Here is a 20304-nt window from a genome sequence, read left to right as displayed (position 1 = left end):
GGCACCACATCAGCACCATGGACAGTGGCTGCCAGCACCTACAGGTCCTGTGCAGCTACCTGGCCTCATATGCAGTACTGAGAGGGCACAGTAAGAGCTGGCACCACATCAGCACCATGGACAGTGGTTGCCAGCACCTACAGGTCCTGTGCAGCTACCAGGCCTCATATGCAGTACTGAGTGGGCACAGTAAGAGCTGGCACCACATCAGCACCACGCACAGTGGTTGCCAGCACCTACAGGTCCTGTGCAGCTACCAGGCCTCATATGCAGAACTGAGAGGGCACAGTAAGAGCTGGCACAAAATAAGCACCACGCACAGTGGCTGCCAGCACCTACAGGTCCTGTGCAGCTAGCAGGCCTCATATGCAGTACTGAGAGGGCACAGTAAGTGCTGGCACCATATCAGCACCACGGACAGTGGCACAGTAAGAGCTGGCACCACATCAGCACCACGGACAGTGGCTGCCAGCACCTACAGGTCCTGTGCAGCTATCAGGCCTCATATGCAGTACTGAGAGGGCACAGTAAGAGCTGGCACCATATCAGCACCACAGACAGTGGCTGCCAGCACCTACAGGTCCTGTGCAGCTATTAGGCCTCATATGCAGTACTGAGAGGGCACAGTAAGAGCTGGCACCACATCAGCACCACGGACAGTGGCTGCCAGCACCTACAGGTCCTGTGAAGCTACCAGGCCTCATATGCAGAACTTAGAGGGCACAGTAAGAGCTGGCACCAAATAAGCACCACGGACAGTGGCTGCCAGCACCTACAGGTCCTGTGCAGCTACCAGGCCTCATATGCAGAACTGAGAGGGCACAGTAAGAGCTGGCACCAAATAAGCACCACGGACAGTGGCTGCCAGCACCTACAGGTCCTGTGCAGCTACCAGGCCTCATATGCAGTACTGAGAGGGCACAGTAAGAGGTGGCACCACATCAGCACCACGGACAGTGGTTGCCAGCACCTACAGGTCCTGTGCAGCTACCAGGCCTCATATGCAGTACTGAGAGGGCACAGTAAGAGCTGGCACCACATCAGCACCACGGACAGTGGTTGCCAGCAACTACAGGTCCTGTGCAGCTATCAGGACTCATATGCAGAACTGAGAGGGCACAGTAAGAGCTGGCACCACATCAGCACCACGGACAGTGGCTGCCAGCACCTACAGGTCCTGTGCAGCTACCAGGCCTCATATGCAGTACTGAGAGGGCACAGTAAGAGCTGGCACCACATCAGCACCACGGACAGTGGTTGCCAGCACCTACAGGTCCTGTGTAGCTATCAGGCCTCATATGCAGTACTGAGAGGGCACAGTAAGAGCTGGCACCATAACAGCACCACGGACAGTGGCACAGTAAGAGATGGCACCATATCAGCACCATGGACAGTGGCACAGTAAGAGCTGGCACCACATCAGCACCACGGACAGTGGCTGCCAGCACCTACAGGTCCTGTGCAGCTATCAGGCCTCATATGCAGTACTGAGAGGGCACAGTAAGAGCTGGCACCACATCAGCACCACGGACAGTGGCTGCCAGCACCTACAGGTCCTGTGCAGCTATCAGGCCTCATATGCAGTACTGAGAGGGAACAGTAAGAGCTGGCACCACATCAGCACCACGGACAGTGGCTGCCAGCACCTACAGGTCCTGTGCAGCTACCAGGCCTCATATGCAGAACTGAGAGGGCACAGTAAGAGCTGGCACCATATCAGCACCACGGACAGTCATTTGACACGTTATTTTAAAGATGTAATAGTCGCCGCTGCCCGCACGCTGCACACAGTGACAGCATGCTGATTATCACCACCGCCCGCCCCACTGTCACTGGCACCACCCGCTGGGCACTCATTCCACAGCTGCTGCTGCCCGCCCACCCGCTGCAGGAGGTTGGACGTCATTGTACATGCTGAACGTCCGACCTCCTGGGACGACACATCGGATTGGATCAAATGTCACACGCATGCAACTTTGGAACGATTTCACGTGATTTATCGACCCAAGTGCCGAAATCGCATGGAATTGGCCCAAAATCGCATAGTGCAGGCATGTCCAACCTGCGGCCCTCCAGATGTGCTAAAACTACACATCCTAGCATGCCTTGCCACAATTTGGCTATTAGGGAATGCTAGAATGATAGGGAATGCTAGCAATGCATGCTGGGATGTGTAGTTTTAGCACATCTGGAGGGCCGCAGGTTGGACATGCCTGGCATAGTGTATGGGGGCCTTAAGAGCTTGCACCATATCAGCACCACTAGGGTGGCCAATCCCGGGATTGACGGGATCCCGGGATTTGGCTCCGAAAACGCCGGGATTTCAATCCCGGGATTGGTGTTTCCAATCCCGGGATTTCGGGATTAGACGGCGCATGCGCAGTCTAATGCCGGGCAGCGTCTGAGCGGGTGCTCAGCAGCTGCCCGGCTTCTCCTGTCCCGGGCAGCGCGGCTCTGCGCAGCGTGACGACATCAGAGGTCACGCTGCGCAGGCAGCACAGGCTGCCAGGAACCAACAGACCAGACCGACCACCCACCCTGCAGTGGACAAGGCTGACCACGGACCAGCCCGCTCACCTGCCCACCAGGCGACCAGCCCGGGCTGCATCAACCCAGCTCGTCCCTCCCACCCTGGAGGGACGCATCTCCCCGTCTCGCCCACCCGCACCTGTAAGTAAATATGTGAGGTGGCCGAGGCATCCCTAAGCACCACGAACAGTGGCTGTCAGCACCTACAGGCACAGATGAGTACAAATAGTTTTAAGTGGGTCAGCACTAAGGTCATGGGTTCGATTCCCACCATGGCCCTAACTGTGTGGAGTTTGTATATTCTCCACATACTTGTGTGGGTTTCCTCTGGGTGCCCCGATTTTCTCCCACAATCCAAAGATATACTGGTAGGTTAGTTGGCTACCAATGTCTGTGTGTGTCTGTGTGTGTATATGTGGTAGGGAATATAGATTGTCAGCTTCGCTGGTGCAGGGACTGATGTGACTGTTCAAATATACTCTGTAAAGTGCTGCGGAATAGGTGTGCGATATGTAAGAAACTGTTAATAAATACACAAATAAATACTTTGCAGGGAGATTAAAGGCATCTCTCATTTTCCATAGCTTGGGCGGTCTGTGACATACGCACTGGGCATGCTAGAATTGCACGTAGCACAAAATACGCAGAACGGTTCTTCCTGTATAAATCAGACACTACCACCGCCCACTCACAACTTTACAGACGTGGGAGGGTATCATTTACACCATGTGCAGTAACAGCATATTTGATTAATTGTGATTGGCTTATTACAGGCTTGCCTCTGAAGCAGACAGTGATGTCATTAACGTAACTGTATAAGTTATGACTTTGGGTATAGTTTAGCAAGATTTATTTTTTTCACTACACAATGGGCCTAGTTCAGATGGGCCTAGTTCGCACGGTCGGCCGATTATCGATATTCTGCGCATGTGTACAGCCCATAGTACATGTGCGCAAGGATGTCCTGCAGTGTTATACTGCTACTTTTTAATATAGCTGGCTGTTTGCAAGGTGACTGACAGGAAGTAGGCGTGTGGGGTGGAAACCGGCCGTTTAGTGGGAGTGCTTAGAAAAAAGCAGGCGTGCCCAGGAAACCGCTGGGAGTGTCTGGGAATATGTAGGTGTGAACTCAAGTGGGGTTGGGTTGGATTGGCACAGGTAAAGTTAGAACTGAATGGTCAGTATGAATCTATAGTGACCAACATGCACACCGTGGCTCTAGGATTTTATGGCTGTGGTCTGCGGTTGGTGGTGCTCCCAAAAGAAGAGTTCAATGTTAGAACTGAAAGAAAGGAGTCTGGAGGTGACTCAAAAGGGAACCCGACAAGGCTTTTTGGGGCACACTTGTAAATAATCAACATAATATATAATGCAAATGTAATAGTGTCTACATATTAAAACGTAACTTTTAATGATACAACATTTAAGATAAAGATGTGGTCCCTCCACTTCGAGGGAAAAATCAAAAGCAACCCAAACTGATAATGGGTTTATAAATACGTACAGCGAAAATTATTTCGTATTATATATCAACTGTTCCTCTTACATTGCAAAATATTGACATTGGAAAATTGTTAATCATGGAGGAAAGTGACAGTTGTGATGGCGCAGGACACACCTCCCAAGGTGTTCTGAGGATGTAAAAATTGAAGAAATGAAGGGAAAAATGGGGGACAGCAGGTATATAATTAGAAACTGGGGTAGAAGAAATAGCAATTGGGCTTAACTCTCACCGCGCTTTAACCTCTAGCGATAGAATAGATTACAGCACCGACTCTTCCCTGTTAGTTCCCCAGACAGGTACTGGGCCGGCCCACCACTGTTTAGCTTCTGGGTTCGGATGGTACCAGGCGCTTTCAGTGGGGTATGGCTGTAAAAATAAGTAATTGAGAGAGTAGCGCTGGTGGGAGTAAGCGTAGGAGTGAAAAAAGAGAGAGAGGGAGAGGTGGGGATGAATGTACCCTCGGTCCAATGAAAGATAGTGTTCTAGGTGTCAGGAATTGGAAGGTCTGATCACCTGGTTCACCCCGGGGTTTGTTTACACACTGTTTATTGAACAGAACAATATTGGTTTGATCCACAAATGGGTTCCTGCAAAGGAGGTTCTGTTTGGGGGTAGTATTCACCCTGAGACAGTCTCCACACCCTGTGATAGTCTCTTAAATATGCAATACTGGCCCCAGGTTCACAAAAAGATATTTGTTGTGGGGTTAAATAGCAAACAATACAGTAATATCACAGGATTGGTTGGTTTAGGTTTGAGATATAGTACCAGGTGATAAAAAGTCACATTTAATCACAAGTGGAGAAAATGGCAGTTAAACATCCTGTTGGACACCTGAATTAGCAGTCAACACAATTTGGTCATGCAGGCTTCATGCTAATCCGGAACCGCATATACATATGCACTGCTTAAGCCACCAGATTCACAGAAAAAAACTGTTGTGGGGTTAAATTGCATGTAATACGGTGATGTCACAGGATAGAATGGTTAAGTTTAAGGTGCAGCAGCAGGCGATACAAAGTCACCTATATTTCATATTCATAGGCATAGATAGTGACAATTAGACAAGCTGTTAAACACCAAAAATAAGCAATCAACAATATTCAATCAGATGCGTGATCCATGTATATTATATAAGCCAAAATTGGATATCAGGGCAACAGATCAGCTGTTGCCTATGCAGATTGCGGCTCTGCTGGAGTAGAATGCACATCTACCCCGTTTAAACAAGCATCAATTGTATGCATAGAAGCGGCATGTAAAAGCACTGGTATTGGAGGCTCATAGGTATTAATCACTACATACAATGTAAGTTCCATACGTTATCAGTACTGAGACTGATAACTGCTGTCTACCGGGGGGAATGACCGCCCGTAAGGTGGCCGGCTATCCGGAATGAAGGCGCATAGACAGATGATCGCCCTGGGGTGGGGGATACCAGGGAATGTCCCCCTTGGCTGTGGGGGCTGGCAGGCTCGAGCCTGCTTTACCTTCCTGCTGTTAAGGCGCAGCAGGTGCCGGAGCGGCGTGTCCTTCCTGTAGCAGGAACGCAGCGGGTGCCGGAGCGGTGTGTCCAGGATAGGACGGTGACGAGGGAGTCCTCGGGGAGGTGTGTCCTACGCGTCAGACACGTGTTTCGCTTGACGCTTGGTCACTGACGCGTGGAGGGGAAGGGGGAAGCCCGTCTAATGACGGAACTTGCGGCCAATCATTGGGCGCCGCCGTTAATTGACATGTAGTGTGGCCAGTCAGAAGTGGCAAGTGATGAGGTGTGCAGTTAACCTGCGAGTCAAAGCGGGGAAAGTCCTGTGCATTACATAGGATGCAGGCGCAATCAAAGAGGGAGAGACCCTCTGTTACAAGTAATATTACCCCGGTATGGACTGGGTTGAGTTAGATTGCATGGTGTTCAAAGTCATTAGCCAGTTGCCGAACCGGACTTGATGTGGGTAGCTGGTGACAGCTGGATGGGGACAAAGTCAGTCATTAGCAGGGGATATGCGAATGACCCTGTATATGGTGCGTAGATCATTGGCAGGGAATATGCAATTAACCCTGTCAATGTTGATACACTGATGAATGCTACTGAAAATTAGTTTGTGATGATATGGATTAAATAAATATACGTAAAATAATATATGAATGGGGAAAAAAATTATATATATAATATAATATATGAGGAAAAAATTATTATGTATATAATATAATCATATTGGTCTTTATGATAAGAAAAATGCTGGTAATAAGAAACATTTTAAGGAAAGATGGTAATAAACATACATATATATATACTTCGCAGAGCATCTGTGTGCTTGTAAATTAATTAGCAGGATCTGGCGATTAAAAAAGGGGGGAGAAAAAGGAGAAAACAGGCAAATACTAAGTTGGAATTGCTAGCTTGTGAGAGGGGATGGAACGGAGTAGGCCACCTCAATATTGCAATATGATGATTATTGCACTGAGTCAGTGCTGGTCTGAGTGGCTGGATGGGACATGCTCCTTGTAATGTATGATACCCCCCGTAGGGAGCGGGGTGGTGGTCTAAATAGGTCTTAAGTCATGGTATATATGCACATCATATACAGTACAAAATTATGGGAAGCCCAGTGAACAGGTAATTGTACAGTCATGGGTGTGAACCTACATACGTCCAATGACGGGTCACTAGGGTTGTAAGTCCTAAAGTCTTAATAGTGCGGTTGCGTAAATACAAGGAGCAGGTTATATTATAGTACCTGCTTGTAACGGTGTCTCAAAAAGCCTTGTGTGAGAAGAGGTTATGAGTGGCGAATTGGTGTTTCAAAATGGGTTGGGAACAGGTTTATTGAAGGAAGGCACTGTAGTTGATACCCTCATTGAGGCCGTTAGGTGCAAGTGTCCCCAATTGAAAAATCCACCAACTCTCTCTTCTCAGTAGTGCTTGGTTGATGTCACCACCTCTCCTGCCTAAGTGAATTTGCTCAAGTCCAAAAAAACTGAGTACGTTGGTATTAGAGTCATGTACTTGCTGGAAATGACGGGCAACTGTAGTGATGGTTTTGAATTTTTTGCGGTCATTAGTTGCATTTCTTACATTGCCTATGTGTTCAAGGATTCTCTGTTTAAGAGGTCGTGAGGTCATCCCCACATATTTGATTTGACATGGGCAAGTGATGCAGTAGATCATGTTAGTGCACTTGCAATTGTGGAATCCCCGGATGTTAATGACATCACCATATCTGTCTGTTACGGATGTAATGTTTGTGATGTGAGTGCAGGCTTTGCATCCTCCACACGGGTAGCTCCCTGTCGTCACCGGTTTATTAGGTTGTTTAGCTACGAAGTGGCTGTGAACCAGATTGTCCCTTAAGTTTGGGGCCCTACGCCAGCTCATGTCGACTTTATGATTGAGGCTGGTTGCCAGATCATCATCTGATAGCAGGACATGCCAATGTTTTTGGATAATATCGGAGATTTCTCTCCATTCGTCGCAAAAGTCGCCCACCATTCTGATGGTTTTGGTGTCTTTCGAGGTTGGTTTAGTGCGGAACAGCATTACGTCCCTTTCGATGGTTTGGATTTCTCTTCTGGCTTTTTTGATGGTTCTTTTTGAGTAGCCCCTTTCTTGCAACCTCATTGACAGATCCTTGCATTTGTCCTCGTAAACAGCGTCCTCTGAACAGTTGCGGCGAAGTCGTAAGAATTCTCCCTTGGGGAGATTTGTCTTGGTTGGGGGGAAATGGGCGCTGGTGTTATGCAGTAAGCTGTTAGTTGAGGTGGTTTTCCTGTATAGTTCAGTCGATAGAATGTTGTTATCTCCTCGATAGATGCGAAGGTCTAGGAAGGTGATACTGTCTCTGCTCCATTCGTATGTAAATTTCAAGTTGAGATTGTTATTATTAAGTTTGTGGATGAAGTCAGTGAGATGCTGGTGAGTACCTTTCCATATGATCAGGATGTCATCTATATAACGCATCCAACTGTGTATGCATTCAGTGTCCATTTCCTCCTGAAAGACAACCTCTCTCTCCCACCATCCAAGGAAGAGGTTGGCATACGTGGGGGCACAAGCTGCCCCCATCGCTGTCCCCCTTCCTTGGATATAGTAGTGGTTATTGAAAACGAAATAGTTTTTGCGTAAGACAAAGTCCAGTAGGGTTAACAGAAAGTCATGAAAGTCAGTCATGCCCTCCATTTCCATGAAGTACTTTGCTGCTTGTATTCCTAAATCGTGTTTGATGCAATTATATAATGATTCTACATCTAGGGATACAAGAAGGTGGTCCTCCTCCAAATGAACATCGTGAAGTTTTTTTAGGACAATGATTGGCCGCAAGTTCCGTCATTAGACGGGCTTCCCCCTTCCCCTCCACGCGTCAGTGACCAAGCGTCAAGCGAAACACGTGTCTGACGCGTAGGACACAGCTCCCCGAGGACTCCCTCGTCACCGTCCTATCCTGGACACACCGCTCCGGCACCCGCTGCGTTCCTGCTACAGGAAGGACACGCCGCTCCGGCACCTGCTGCGCCTTAACAGCAGGAAGGTAAAGCAGGCTCGAGCCTGCCAGCCCCCACAGCCAAGGGGGACATTCCCTGGTATCCCCCACCCCAGGGCGATCATCTGTCTATGCGCCTTCATTCCGGATAGCCGGCCACCTTACGGGCGGTCATTCCCCCCGGTAGACAGCAGTTATCAGTCTCAGTACTGATAACGTATGGAACTTACATTGTATGTAGTGATTAATACCTATGAGCCTCCAATACCAGTGCTTTTACATGCCGCTTCTATGCATACAATTGATGCTTGTTTAAACGGGGTAGATGTGCATTCTACTCCAGCAGAGCCGCAATCTGCATAGGCAACAGCTGATCTGTTGCCCTGATATCCAATTTTGGCTTATATAATATACATGGATCACGCATCTGATTGAATATTGTTGATTGCTTATTTTTGGTGTTTAACAGCTTGTCTAATTGTCACTATCTATGCCTATGAATATGAAATATAGGTGACTTTGTATCGCCTGCTGCTGCACCTTAAACTTAACCATTCTATCCTGTGACATCACCGTATTACATGCAATTTAACCCCACAACAGTTTTTTTCTGTGAATCTGGTGGCTTAAGCAGTGCATATGTATATGCGGTTCCGGATAAGCATGAAGCCTGCATGACCAAATTGTGTTGACTGCTAATTCAGGTGTCCAACAGGATGTTTAACTGCCATTTTCTCCACTTGTGATTAAATGTGACTTTTTATCACCTGGTACTATATCTCAAACCTAAACCAACCAATCCTGTGATATTACTGTATTGTTTGCTATTTAACCCCACAACAAATATCTTTTTGTGAACCTGGGGCCAGTATTGCATATTTAAGAGACTATCACAGGGTGTGGAGACTGTCTCAGGGTGAATACTACCCCCAAACAGAACCTCCTTTGCAGGAACCCATTTGTGGATCAAACCAATATTGTTCTGTTCAATAAACAGTGTGTAAACAAACCCCGGGGTGAACCAGGTGATCAGACCTTCCAATTCCTGACACCTAGAACACTATCTTTCATTGGACCGAGGGTACATTCATCCCCACCTCTCCCTCTCTCTCTTTTTTCACTCCTACGCTTACTCCCACCAGCGCTACTCTCTCAATTACTTATTTTTACAGCCATACCCCACTGAAAGCGCCTGGTACCATCCGAACCCAGAAGCTAAACAGTGGTGGGCCGGCCCAGTACCTGTCTGGGGAACTAACAGGGAAGAGTCGGTGCTGTAATCTATTCTATCGCTAGAGGTTAAAGCGCGGTGAGAGTTAAGCCCAATTGCTATTTCTTCTACCCCAGTTTCTAATTATATACCTGCTGTCCCCCATTTTTCCCTTCATTTCTTCAATTTTTACATCCTCAGAACACCTTGGGAGGTGTGTCCTGCGCCATCACAACTGTCACTTTCCTCCATGATTAACAATTTTCCAATGTCAATATTTTGCAATGTAAGAGGAACAGTTGATATATAATACGAAATAATTTTCGCTGTACGTATTTATAAACCCATTATCAGTTTGGGTTGCTTTTGATTTTTCCCTCGAAGTGGAGGGACCACATCTTTATCTTAAATGTTGTATCATTAAAAGTTACGTTTTAATATGTAGACACTATTACATTTGCATTATATATTATGTTGATTATTTACAAGTGTGCCCCAAAAAGCCTTGTCGGGTTCCCTTTTGAGTCACCTCCAGACTCCTTTCTTTCAATATGTAGGTGTGCCCAGGAAACCGGTGGGAGTGTCTGGGAATATGTAGGAGTGCCCAGGAAACCGCTGGGAGTGTCTGGGAATATGTAGGTGTGCCCAGGAAACCGCTGGGAGTGTCTGGGAATATGTAGATGTGCCCAGGAAACCGCTGGGAGTGTCCGGGAATATGTAGGTGTGCCCAGGAAACCGCTAGGAGTGTCCCGGAATATGTAGGTGTGCCCAGGAAACCGCTGGGAGTGTCTGGGAATATGTAGGTGTGCCCAGGAAACCGCTGGGAGTGTCCGGGAATATGTAGGTGTGCCCAGGAAACCGCTGGGAGTGTCTGGGAATATGAAGATGTGCCCAGTAAACCGCTGGGAGTTTCTGGGAATATGTAGGAGTGCCCAGGAAACCGCTGGATGTGTCTGGGAATATGTAGGTGTGCCCAGGAAACCGCTGGGAGTGTCCGGGAATATGTAGGTGTGCCCAGGAAACCGCTGGGAGTGTCTGGGAATATGTAGGAGTGCCCAGGAAACCGCTGGAAGTGTCTGGGTATATTTAGGTGTGCCCAGGAAACCGCTGGAAGTGTCTGGGAATATGAAGATGTGCCCAGTAAACCGCTAAGAGTGTCTGGGAATATGTAGGAGTGCCCAGGAAACCGCTGGAAGTGTCTGGGAATATGTAGGTGTGCCCAGGAAACCGCTGGGAGTGTCTGGGAATATGTAGGTGTGCCCAGGAAACCGCTGGGAGTGTCTGGGAATATGTAGATGTGCCCAGTAAACCGCTGGAAGTGTCTGGGAATATGTAGGTGTGCCCAGGAAACCGCTGGGAGTGTCTGGGAATATGAAGATGTGCCCAGTAAACCGCTGGGAGTGTCTGGGAATATGTAGGAGTGCCCAGGAAACCGCTGGAAGTGTCTGGGAATATGTAGGTGTGCCCAGGAAACCGCTGGGAGTGTCCGGGAATATGTAGGTGTGCCCAGGAAACCGCTGGGAGTGTCTGGGAATATGTAGATGTGCCCAGTAAACCGCTGGGAGTGTCTGGGAATATGTAGGAGTGCCCAGGAAACCGCTGGAAGTGTCTGGGAATATGTAGGTATGCCCAGGAAACCGCTGGAAGTGTCTGGGAATATGTAGGTGTGCCCAGGAAACCGCTGGGAGTGTCCGGGAATATGTAGGTGTGCCCAGGAAACCGCTGGGAGTGTCTGGGAATATGTAGATGTGCCCAGTAAACCGCTGGGAGTGTCTGGGAATATGTAGGAGTGCCCAGGAAACCGCTGGAAGTGTCTGGGTATATTTAGGTGTGCCCAGGAAACCGCTGGAAGTGTCTGGGAATATGAAGATGTGCCCAGTAAACCGCTAAGAGTGTCTGGGAATATGTAGGAGTGCCCAGGAAACCGCTGGAAGTGTCTGGGAATATGTAGGTGTGCCCAGGAAACCGCTGGGAGTGTCTGGGAATATGTAGGTGTGCCCAGGAAACCGCTGGGAGTGTCTGGGAATATGTAGATGTGCCCAGTAAACCGCTGGAAGTGTCTGGGAATATGTAGGTGTGCCCAGGAAACCGCTGGGAGTGTCTGGGAATATGAAGATGTGCCCAGTAAACCGCTGGGAGTGTCTGGGAATATGTAGGAGTGCCCAGGAAACCGCTGGAAGTGTCTGGGAATATGTAGGTGTGCCCAGGAAACCGCTGGGAGTGTCCGGGAATATGTAGGTGTGCCCAGGAAACCGCTGGGAGTGTCTGGGAATATGTAGATGTGCCCAGTAAACCGCTGGGAGTGTCTGGGAATATGTAGGAGTGCCCAGGAAACCGCTGGAAGTGTCTGGGAATATGTAGGTGTGCCCAGGAAACCGCTGGAAGTGTCTGGGAATATGTAGGTGTGCCCAGGAAAAGGCTGGGAGTGTCTGGGAATATGTAGATGTGCCCAGGAAACCGCTGGGAGTGTCTGGGAATATGTAGGTGTGCCCAGGAAACCGCTGGGAGTGTCTGGGAATATGTAGGTGTGCCCAGGAAACCGCTGGGAGTGTCTGGGAATATGTAGGTGTGCCCAGGAAACCGCTGGAAGTGTCTGGGAATATGTAGGTGTGCCCGGGAAACCGCTGGGAGTGTCTGGGAATATGTAGGTGTGCCCAGGAAACCGCTGGGAGTGTCTGGGAATATGTAGGTGTGCCCAGGAAACCGCTGGGAGTGTCTGGGAATATGTAGATGTGCCCAGGAAACCGCTGGGAGTGTCTGGGAATATGTAGATGTGCCCAGGAAAATGCTGGGAGTGTCTAGGAATATGTAGGTGTGCCCAGGAAACCGCTGGGAGTGTCCGGGAATATGTAGGTGTGCCCAGGAAACCGCTGGAAGTGTCTGGGAATATGTAGGTGTGCCCAGGAAAAGGCTGGGAATGTCAGGGATAATGCAGGTGTTCCCAGGAAAATGCTGGGAGTGTCTAGGAAAACGCAGGTGTGCCCAGGGAAAGGCTGGGAGTGTCAGGCATAATGCAGGTGTTCCCAGGAAAATGCTGGGAGTGTCTGTGAAAACGCAGGTGTGCCCAGGAAACCACTGGGAGTGTCCGGGAATATGCAGGCATGGCCAGGGAAAGGCTGGGAGTGTCCGGAATTATGCAGGTGTGCCCAGGAAAACACTGGGAGTGTCCGGGAATATGTAGGCGTGCCCAGGTAAACGCTGGGAGTGTCCGGAAATATGTAGGCGTGCCCAGGAAACTGCTGGGAGCGTCAGGGATAATGCAGGTGTTCCCAGCGAAAGGCTGGGAATGTCTGGGAAGATGCAGGCGTGCCCATGGAAAGGCTGGGAGTGTCCGGGAATATGCAGGCCTGCCCAGGAAACCGCTGGGAGTGTCCGGGAATATGCAGACTTGCCAGGGAAAGGCTGGGAGTGTCCGGGAATATGCAGACTTGCCAGGGAAAGGCTGGGAGTGTCCAAGAATATGCAGACGTGGCCAGGGAAAGGCTAGACTTACAGTATTACGTTATTTTAACGTGAACAAGGGGAGAAGGGCTGAGAAATGTGTCTGTATAAAGGGGCTCATACAGCTGCTGAGGATCACAGCTCGCATAATATATGAGGACGCAATTCCAAGATCCCCCAGGTTTGTGATCTTGACCAAAAAAATATAAGGAACATAGAGAGGGATGTCAGGAAAATGTAGCGCTGATGTATGGCCACATATCATCAAACTGCACAACGAACATGTGTAACAATAAGAATAAGCTCCTATCTTACCCTCACCTCCAGCCTCATTACCTCACTGCTCCTACCTCCATCTCCAGGCTCATCACCACATCAGTCCTCCCTACATCTCCAGCCTCATCTCCTCACTGCTCCTCCCTACATCTCCAGCCTCATCTCCTCACTGCTCCTCCCTACATATCCAGCCTCATCTCCTCACTGCTCCTCCCTACATCTCCAGCCTCATCTCCTCACTGCTCCTCCCTACATATCCAGCCTCATCTCCTCACTGCTCCTCCCTACATCTCCAGCCTCATCTCCTCCTCCCTATATCTCCAGCCACATCTCCTCACTGCTCCTCCCTACATCTCCAGCATCATCTACTCCTCCCTATATCTCCAGCCTCATCTCCTCACTGCTCCTCCCTATGTCTCCAGCGTCATCTCCTCACTGCTCCTCCCTACATCTCCAGCGTCATCTCCTCACTGCTTCTCCCTACATATCCAGCCTCATCTCCTCACTGCTCCTCCCTACATCTCCAGCCTCATCTCCTCACTGCTCCTCCCTACATATCCAGCCTCATCTCCTCGCTGCTCCTCCCTACATCTCCAGCGTCATCTCCTCACTGCTCCTCCCTACATATCCAGCCTCATCTCCTCACTGCTCCTCCCTACATCTCCAGCCTCATCTCCTCCTCCCTATATCTCCAGCCACATCTCCTCACTGCTCCTCCCTACATCTCCAGCATCATCTACTCCTCCCTATATCTCCAGCCTCATCTCATCACTGCTCCTCCCTATGTCTCCAGCGTCATCTCCTCACTGCTCCTCCCTACATCTCCAGCGTCATCTCCTCACTGCTCCTCCCTACATATCCAGCCTCATCTCCTCACTGCTCCTCCCTACATCTCCAGCCTCATCTCCTCACTGCTCCTCCCTACATATCCAGCCTCATCTCCTCACTGCTCCTCCCTACATATCCAGCCTCATCTCCTCCTCCCTATATCTCCAGCCTCATCTCTTCCTCCCTATATGTCCAGCCTCATCTCCTTACTGCTCCTCCCTACATATCCAGCCTCATCTCCTCACTGCTCCTCCCTACATATCCAGCCTCATCTCCTCACTGCTCCTCCCTACATATCCAGCCTCATCTCCTCCCTACACATCCAGCCTCATCTCCTCCTCCCTATATCTCCAGCATCATCTCCTCACCCCTCCTCCCTCTCCAGCGTCATCTCCTCACTGCTCCTCCCTACATATCCAGCCTAATCTCCTCCCTACATCTTTAGCCTCATCTCCTCCTCCCTATATCTCCAGCCTCATCTCTTCACCCCTCCTCCCTCTCCAGCGTCATCTCCTCACTGCTCCTCCCTACATATCCAGCCTCATCTCCTCCCTACATCTTTAGCCTCATCTCCTCACTGCTCCTCCCTACATATCGAGCCTCGTCTCCTCCTCCCTATATCTCCAGCCTCATCTCCTCACCCCTCCTCCCACTCCAGCCTCATCTCCTCACTGCTCCTCCCTACATATCCAGCCTCATCTCCTCCCTACACATCCAGCCTCATCTCCTCCTCCCTATATCTCCAGCGTCATCTCCTCCCTCTCCAGCGTCATCTCCTCACTGCTTCACCCTACATATCCAGCCTAATATCCTCCCTACATCTTTAGCCTCATCTCCTCACTGCTCCTCCCTACATATCCAGCCTCATCTCCTCCTCCCTATATCTCCAGCCTCATCTCCTCACCCCTCCTCCCTCTCCAGCGTCATCTCCTCACTGCTCCTCCCTACATATCCAGCCTCATCTCCTCCCTACATCTTTAGCCTCATCTCCTCACTGCTCCTCCCCACATTTCCAGCCTCATCTCCTCCTCCCTATATCTCCAGCCTCATCTCCTCACCCCTCCTCCCTCTCCAGCCTTATCTCCTCACTGCTCCTCCCTACATATCCAGCCTCATCTCCTCACTGCTCCTCCCTACATATCCAGGCTCATCTCCTCCCTACATATCCAGCCTCATCTCCTCCTCCCTATATCTCCAGCCTCATCTCCTCACCCCTCCTCCCAACCAGCGTCATCTCCTCACTGCTCCTCCCTACATATCCAGCCTCATCTCCTCCCTACATCTTTAGCCTCATCTCCTCACTGCTCCTCCCTACATATCCAGCCTCATCTCCTCCTCCCTATATCTCCAGCCTCATCTCTTCACCCCTCCTCCCTCTCCAGCCTTATCTCCTCACTGCTCCTCCCTACATATCCAGCCTCATCTCCTCCCTACATCTTTAGCCTCATCTCCTCACTGCTCTTCCCTACATATCCAGCCTCATCTCCTCCTCCCTATATCTCCAGCCTCATCTCCTCACCCCTCCTCCCTCTCCAGCCTCATCTCCTCACTGCTCCTCCCTACATATCCAGCCTCATCTCCTCCCTACATCTTTAGCCTCATCTCCTCACTGCTCCTCCCTACATATCCAGCCTCATCTCCTCCTCCCTATATCTCCAGCCTCATCTCTTCACCCCTCCTCCCTCTCCAGCGTCATCTCCTCACTGCTCCTCCCTACATATCCAGCCTCATCTCCTCCCTACATCTTTAGCCTCATCTCCTCACTGCTCCTCCCTACATATCCAGCCTCGTCTCCTCCTCCCTATATCTCCAGCCTCATCTCCTCACCGCTCCTCCCACTCCAGCCTCATCTCCTCACTGCTCCTCCCTACATATCCAGCCTCATCTCATCCCTACACATCCAGCCTCATCTCCTCCTCCCTATATCTCCAGCCTCATCTCCTCCCTCTCCAGCGTCATCTCCTCACTGCTTCACCCTACATATCCAGCCTAATATCCTCCCTACATCTTTAGCCTCATCTCCTCACTGCTCCTCCCTACATATCCAGCCTCATCTCCTCCTCCCTATATCTCCAGCCTCATCTCCTCACCCCTCCTCCCTCTCCAGCGTCATCTCCTCACTGCTCCTCCCTACATATCCAGCCTCATCTCCTCCCTACATCTTTAGCCTCATCTCCTCACTGCTCCTCCCCACATTTCCAGCCTCATCTCCTCCTCCCTATATCTCCAGCCTCATCTCCTCACCCCTCCTCCCTCTCCAGCCTCATCTCCTCACTGCTCCTCCCTACATATCCAGCCTCATCTCCTCACTGCTCCTCCCTACATATCCAGGCTCATCTCCTCCCTACATATCCAGCCTCATCTCCTCCTCCCTATATCTCCAGCCTCATCTCCTCACCCCTCCTCCCAACCAGCGTCATCTCCTCACTGCTCCTCCCTACATATCCAGCCTCATCTCCTCCCTACATCTTTAGCCTCATCTCCTCACTGCTCCTCCCTACATATCCAGCCTCATCTCCTCCTCCCTATATCTCCAGCCTCATCTCTTCACCCCTCCTCCCTCTCCAGCCTTATCTCCTCACGCTCCTCCCTACATATCCAGCCTCATCTCCTCCCTACATTTTTAGCCTCATCTCCTCACTGCTCTTCCCTACATATCCAGCCTCATCTCCTCCTCCCTATATCTCCAGCCTCATCTCCTCACCCCTCCTCCCTCTCCAGCCTCATCTCCTCACTGCTCCTCCCTACATATCCAGCCTCATCTCCTCCCTACACATCCAGCCTCATCTCCTCCTCCCTATATCTCCAGCCTCATCTCCTCACTGCTCCTCCCTACATATCCAGCCTCATCTCCTCCCTACATCTTTAGCCTCATCTCCTCACTGCTCTTCCCTACATATCCAGCCTCATCTCCTCCTCCCTATATCTCCAGCCTCATCTCCTCACTGCTTCACCCTACATATCCAGCCTAATCTCCCCCTCCTTACATCTCCAGCCTCATCTCCTCACCCCTCCTGTCTACATCTCCAACCTCATCTCCTCACTGCTCCTCCATACATATACACCTTCATCTCCTCCTCCCTATTTCTCCAGCCTCATCTCCTCCTCCTTATATCTCCAGCCTCATCTCCTCACTCCTCCTCCCTATATCTCCAGCCTCATCTCCTCACTGCTCCTCCCTACATATACAGCCTCATCTCCTCACTGCTCCTCCATACATATACAGCTTCATCTCCTCTTCCCTACATCTCGAGACCTGCCGACCATCGAATGATCTCTATCCCCTTCAGAAATAAAAGTCAGTCTGAACTTACTTCCAATGGTATCCCATAAAGAGGGGGTAAGCCAGCATTATCATGGGGACACCCATAGAGCACGGTACTGTACAGAATCTTATACAGCTGGAATAAACATGCGCAGGCTGAGATAGTAGTTAGTCATTACATACGTCAGGTTGTATGCGGACAATAATATTTGAGTTTCAGTTTGTTTGTAACTTAATTTGCCAATTGTATCTTTGCTTTACTTTGTATACATTATAATCTTTAGATGTGTGGTTGGTGTTTGTCATATGCATATAATATGATGTTTTTTATAGAACACAAATGGGGAAATATATACATACACACACATATACACACACACACACACACACACACACACACATATACACACACACACATGTATAGTTATTACAGTATAAGCTGAAAAAGAAGAGATTGTTGCAGCGCTCATGTATTGAATGAATCAACCAATGTTAGCAATAAAAATATTTAATTAATAACACATAACATACAATATACTAAGTAAAAATACTTCTAAAAACAACAAGTGGACCAATTGATATGACCTGCTCTGGTAGACCACAACAATTGAGGAGTGGATAGTGGCACTGGAGTGCAATTGCAATCCCAGTGTACCGCTGGAGGTGTCCCGGTCCAATAAGGACTGATCTGCTTGTGGGGATCCTCTCTAAAGTGCGTGTAGTATAAACGGGACAAGGTACTCCAATTAAGTCCCAAAAGAGCCGCTGTAGTTTTCCCAGTCCAGGCCTGATATGGGGGGGGGGGGGGGGCTCCTTTTGTAAAGTGCACTGTGCCAGAAACTCCAAATGAAAGTTGAAATATGGGGTCCCAAAACTGCCGGCCCCGGTCAGTGTTCGGTGCCTCCACACATCCTCGAGAGGATTGCTAACATTGGTTGATTCATTAAAATACATGAGCGCTGCAACAACCTCTTCTTCTTCACATTAACCTATCAGGGCCTGACTAGTCCCAAGTTGCAGCTGCTCTCCCTGAGCAAACCACCTTGACCAGCGCTCTACACAGTTTTCTGTATTCTCCCCATTACAGTATAAGCTGTATGTAATATAAAGTGTTTTGTTTGGACAAAGGCCATTGTCTGGTTATATGAGACCAAACCAGACAAGTATTTTGAGTGGTACGTATGTCATATGTTACATTTATCAACATTAGAATCCTTTCTTCTTAATACTGGGACAATATTGTTCACCTTGTGTCTTAAATTCATATAATCTATATAATCTATGTTATACATTGTATTTAGATGTTATTTCCAACACTCAAAATAGAGGCAACGGCGCTCCCCACTGTATATTACTGTTTCCTCAAACCTAACCCTGTCTGTGATGCATTTGCATTGACTCTGACGTATTATATCCTGCAGGTATACACATGGTTACTCATATTCAAAGCTTCAAACTGATCGGAGATGGATGTTGCATCTTTTAACGCCATTGCCGGGATTGTGAAGCTGCTAGGAAGCATCTCAATATAAATCCAAGTGGCTGTGACATCGGCGCACAAATTCGTAGCTGCGAATGCATTTTTTTTACATCTTTGAATCAGGCTCAAAGTCAGGGAGGTGATTGAGCCAATCCAGCATCTGTACTGCGGGTAACCATTCTGTGCTCCAGATTCTGGGGCTGTATAATGGAGCAAAGTAATAGGCTGCTGTCCCAGAGCATCTGGCCACTCACCCCAACGCTGATCACAGAACCAATCTTATATAGTGTACAGCAAATCCGCATGGCGTAATAAAATCTCAATGCATAAACCTGAACATACACAAGGTTGAGCTGTTGCCAGTTGATCGGTGAAGAGCATTTACGGAAATGGCAATGAGCATGTCAGCTGACCCCCGTTTCCCCAAATGTGTGTCTGCTTGAGAATGAGTTAGGTAATGTTGTGGTGGCAAATGAGTGTTACACAAGCGGGAATGCGGGAGTACTGCATGGAGAGAGAAGGGGGGGCTCCGCCAAGCACTGGAAGGGAGGCGGAGATAGCTCATGGATTGGCTGGTACAAAATGCTTTGCCAAATGAGCGTGAGGAAGCTTAGAATTGTTGGCTTACGCCTACCGTACCAAGATCAGTCTTAAGATCTGTTGGCAGACTTAACTTTCTTGATCCTTTAACTGAAACAACAGAAAAAGGAGAATGTCATTATTTGATGCCAAGTGAGACTTTGGAAGAACAAAAAAAAAATATGACAATGAGGGATATGTATCAACGCCTGGAGGGAGCCAACCAATCAGCTCCTGTCATTTCTCTAACACAGCCAGTAACAAGGCTGCTGTGAGCTGATTGGCCGATACTATTACATCCATTTTATCACTCTCCAAGGCTTGAGTAAATCTTCCCCAGAGATGATTGGTTGGTACAAGCTTTGATACATATGGGACATGGGTATGTGTCTTAGGCCGACCACAGAAGATCGACATGGCTTAGTGGTCAACATGCTTAAGGCTGACATGGTTGGAAGGTTGTCACATGCATTAGGTTGACATTCAAAAGGTCGTTGTTGGTTTTTCACTTTTTTTTGTCATAAATGTTGACATGGTCGGCATGGACACCATATCGGTGCACCGCATCCCCTTGCTTCGGGCACGGTGCTTCTCTACACTCGGCACACTATTCTCCATCCACGCCCTAGCAGATGGTAGGGTAGTACATACCGCCTGTTCGCACTTGTTTAAAAATCCCATGTCGACATTTTGACTGTCAACCTAGAGACTGTCGAT

General features: G+C 49.2%; 1 protein-coding gene and 2 pseudogenes across 1 annotated transcript in view; 1 reads left to right on the top strand and 2 right to left on the bottom strand.

Annotated features, from left to right (window-relative positions):
* Positions 1–20304, bottom strand: part of STXBP5L (syntaxin binding protein 5L) — a 370406-nt gene that overhangs the window by 40039 nt on the left and 310063 nt on the right. The window lies entirely within an intron of this gene.
* On the bottom strand, positions 4289–4407 carry LOC146061934 (5S ribosomal RNA; annotated as a pseudogene).
* On the top strand, positions 9673–9791 carry LOC146061932 (5S ribosomal RNA; annotated as a pseudogene).

The sequence above is a fragment of the Crinia signifera genome, chromosome 2 (genome assembly GCF_055691185.1).
Source record: "Crinia signifera chromosome 2, ASM5569118v1, whole genome shotgun sequence".
In the NCBI taxonomy this organism is placed as follows: Eukaryota; Metazoa; Chordata; class Amphibia; order Anura; family Myobatrachidae; genus Crinia; species Crinia signifera.
Note: the sequence above shows the minus strand (reverse complement) of the source record. Positions and strands in the feature narration are given on the sequence as shown.